This window comes from Arachis hypogaea, chromosome 20 (assembly GCF_003086295.3).
Source record: "Arachis hypogaea cultivar Tifrunner chromosome 20, arahy.Tifrunner.gnm2.J5K5, whole genome shotgun sequence".
NCBI classification, from domain to species: Eukaryota; Viridiplantae; Streptophyta; class Magnoliopsida; order Fabales; family Fabaceae; genus Arachis; species Arachis hypogaea.
In genome coordinates this window covers 20807517-20811122 of record NC_092055.1, presented here as the reverse complement: position 1 = coordinate 20811122, position 3606 = coordinate 20807517, and positions in this window count along the sequence as shown.

Genomic DNA, 3606 nt, shown 5'->3' with positions numbered 1-3606 from the left:
GCGCTTGTCTACAAAGATCAACATCAAATGACACGGCAGAAAGTAAACTATCTATCCATTTCCTATCATCTTTTATCACATCTTGAAAATAAAGAATCTTTTGGGTAGGATCTAATGCCTCCTTCGAAAATTTTTTGCATTGCGACAACAAGTGATTTTTTATGTTACTGGTACCATTTTTATGTGTATCACAAGCATAACTAGCACCACACCAATTGCATTTAGCTTTAGGGTACTTTGGATTATTAGTTTCATCTTTAGTAAATAATCCCATGTCCAAGACCTAGGTCTATAAAGCTTTCTCTTACCTTCGTCGGCCTCAGTTTCAGTGGTGTCATCATCAACAGGAGCTTCTTCAACAACCCGCCTTTTCCCTCGACCTCTACTAGGAAGCTTCCTTGTGTTTTATGAGGAGCTGGCAGAGCAAGCAATGCAGTCGGAGATCTGATATTTGTTGATTCATTCGAAAGAGGAACTGGCGACAATCCGGTGTCACCCATATTCTCACTTGAACTGACATCAAACTGCATAAACAAATACGTTAAACAACAAAATCAATTTACAAGCAATTTACAAAATCAAGATATTGCTTACATCAAGCAATTTACAAAATCAAGATCCTGTTTACAAAATCAAGTAATTTACAAAATCATTAAATAACCAGCAACAATACCAACAATAAAGTAATTCAACAAAAGTAATTCAACAATATCCTGTTTCTCATGACATATACTAAATCATTAGATACAATGACAAAGGTAATCTAATACTTCAAATCTGCTTCTATTTTCTCATTGTTCAAAAGTAATTCAACAATATCCTGTTACCATACTGATTTCAATCTAACCCTATCAAGATCCAAAACCTCCAACACTTGATAAATCATACTAAATCACTTCAAAACTCAAAAGTAATTTAGTAATTCAACAGAAAAGCAAAACAAAATAAAACAAAAGCAGTTGAAGCAATTGAAAATGAACAACAAACAGAACAACAATTTTAGTCAAGTTACATACCTGACTCGGTGGATCGGGCTCCATATCTGACTTGAAACGGTGCTTTGTGTCTGTTGGGTAGTCATGGGTGAGTGGGTGGTGCTGGCCTGCTGGGTGCGACTTGCGAGTTGCAAGGGTGGTGCTGGGTGCTCTGTGCTACTACTGGGTGCGACTTGCGAGGGTGGTGCTGGGCTACTGGGCGCTGGTTGTGGCTGGCTGTGTGATGGGCTGCTCTGTCCGCGAGGAGGTCCTGGGAGCAGTGGAAGGGCGGCGATGGGAGGAAGGTCGGCGGCGCTATGAGGTGGTGGGAGGAATCGCCGGCGCTGGGAGGTGCAGAGAGCGAGGCTTTGAGACCTAGGAAGAGAGCGGCTAGGTTTTGTTTGGGGGTGGGGCTTGGAGGTTACTGGGTTAGGTTAGGTTTCGTTCATTTTGGGGGATGGGGCTTGGTTTTTTAGGGTTTTTTACCTACCGGTTCGGTTCGGTTTGGTTGGAGTTTTCATTGTCAGAACCGAAAACCAAACCGCAATAAAAACAGTAAAACTTATTTTTTGCGGTTTTTTTTATTTTTGGTTTGTTCGGTTTTTGGTTAGTCGATTTAGTTCAGTCCAGATCGATTTTCAACACCCCTAATATATACCACCCATCATCCATCCTAATAATAGAGTTTGTAAGAGAGATGAGTTTAAAGAATTGTAAATTGTATTGTATTGTATTGATTTATCTCAACTTCTCTTACAATACATATAAGTGACTTTATATGTACAAGTAGAATAACTTATTCTATTAAAATAGAATGAATGATTTATACATTAAATAATTTATTTATAAGAAATAGAATTAATCATTTTTTAACTTCTCAACTTGCATTGGTTATTACCATTGTTAGTATCTATTCTATTAGTCTCTCTCAAACTTGATAGTAATTCAAGGTGTAACTTTAAATTTGAATTTGAATATGAATTTATAAAAAGATTTTTCTATGAACAATATGCATTTTTTGTTGGTTGACCAATTTTCTTACGTAATACAAATCTAATTCAAAGTGCTTCATCTCTAGGAATAACAAATAGGTCAATTTGTCCTGTCCCACAAAGTTTAAGACAATGGGACGGGTCAATCTGCTCTGTCAAACTAAACGGGTTGTAAATGACTCTCCACCCCGGTAGATGGTGGGCCAAGAATGCTATTTCTTTTCTAACTATAAAAAAATAATTAAAATAAAAAATAAATTTCAAAAGTACACCATCTAAATATATCATGTTATAGTTACATAAAATGAAAGATATTCCAAATACAATAAAAAACATTAAAAGCCTAGAATCATATGCTTCAAAATGATATTCAAAATTTAAAATTGTTCATAGCAAGATTTTTCCAAATTTTATTTTTCTAAAATTATTGCAAATTGAAACAAAGAACAATAAACTTAATTTTCAACAAAAATATAAATATCTATTTATGTGTTCAATAAAAACATGTCACAAAGAGTACGTTTAGTGTTTAATTCAATGAATTTTTTAAATGTATTCTTCTATTTTTAATAAAAACTTTAAAACAAATTGATAGAAATTAAATAATATTTAATGACGAAGGACCCAGGCAGTTGGCAATCACGCAGGAGACATAGCAGGTGAAGTAGAGAGTTGGAGAAGAGTTGAGGTTAAGGACTTGAGGTAGCTAGGCGGTAGCGAATATAGAGTGTGTTCGAGGAGTAGAAAATAGGAGACTGGAGTGCATGGTGTGTGCTGTTGTGTTACTAACGAGTGATTGCAATTGAAATGAATATAATTAGGATTAAGGATAGGAGAATACCGAAATTGTACTAGGGCATTAGACATTTGACTTGCCATTGAACATTGGCAATGCAATAAATAAGAAAATGTATATACATATTTCGTTTGTAGACTAAAAAATTAAATTGAATGTATCTCCTTCGTAATGACAGCAAAATGTAAATAATATAAACATGGAAAAAGGAAAGGAGAGACCTCCTTGAACAGATGAGAGTATGAGAGAAAACAAGAGGGATAGTAAGGAGGGGAAACACCACTAGGTAGAGGTTAGAAGAAGAAAACCTAGATTGCAACATGTACCTGAACCACACCAGAGATCACAGGGAGCTAATACTAGGCCGAGGAGATATGGGAAGACCGACGAAAGCTAAAAGAGGCTAGAGCAAAACTCGTTTCCAGTTTTTGTTGACAACCTAAATGAAAATACAAGTCTATAATAGCTATGGGAGACATTTAGCATGGAGGAACAAGTAGTGGATGTGTATTTATCAAGAAAAAGTAGAGCAAACTCAAGGTACAGATTCACGTTCGTGAGGTATGCTTTCAAAAACCACACAGTGAGAGCAATTAGAAACCTAAATGGGTATGAAGTGACTGAAGTGCCACTTAGATTATCTGAATCGAAGTACAAGAGGGAGATCCAAGAAGGTAATGGATGGAACAGTAAAAATCCTGTAAACTAAATGGGCAGACTACAAGAAGAATAATGGAGGGTTCAGCAAGGCAGATCAGAAAAAACATTCAAGGAGGCACTAATGGGAAGGATAATGGTATAAAATCATTCACGAAACAGATAAAAAAAGGAAGAACCAGTGATT